Below are 565 nucleotides of genomic sequence, written 5' to 3'. Positions count from 1 at the left end.
TAAGCACAGTGTAGATTCATGGTACACGCTGACATAGCTACTTTGACCCAGTAAAAGCCATCCTCAATTTTCACCTGTTAAAAGGACAGAATCAGTCAGACTGTGAGGGTTAAGGGGGATGATGAGCAACAAAAATTGAAAGTCCTGAAAGTCCTACTTTCAATCTTACCCACTAATGGTACACATTTTAGGAAAAGGAGTCAGCAGCAAGTTTTGCACTTAAAAGAAATAACATCAACAGCAGTGGATAGGAGTTTGGGAAGTGGATTTAATAGGTGTGTCTAGATTTGGCTAAGAATGAAAAGAGCATTTTCTTTCCACTGGTTGCTGGCTAATAAAAGCAGAGGGGTGGAATACATCCAACTTGCAAAACTTGAATACAGTTACTGCTATCTGCAAATGGGTGCCCCTCCCCGCTCATGTGAGCTACACAGGCAAAAGAGAATGACACATGTGCTGTTTCCTTTTCCAGTTGCAAAGGGGTCAGGAGCCAGGCAAGGAGAGCCCGAACAAGAGGAGCATTTTCCTGGGTTCTTCCAGCTGTTCTGTTCAATCCCGCCGTCAG

The sequence above is a fragment of the Molothrus aeneus genome, chromosome 7 (assembly GCF_037042795.1).
Source record: "Molothrus aeneus isolate 106 chromosome 7, BPBGC_Maene_1.0, whole genome shotgun sequence".
NCBI lineage: Eukaryota > Metazoa > Chordata > Aves > Passeriformes > Icteridae > Molothrus > Molothrus aeneus.
The sequence above is the reverse complement of the archived record's forward strand: the minus strand, read 5'-3'. Positions refer to the sequence as shown.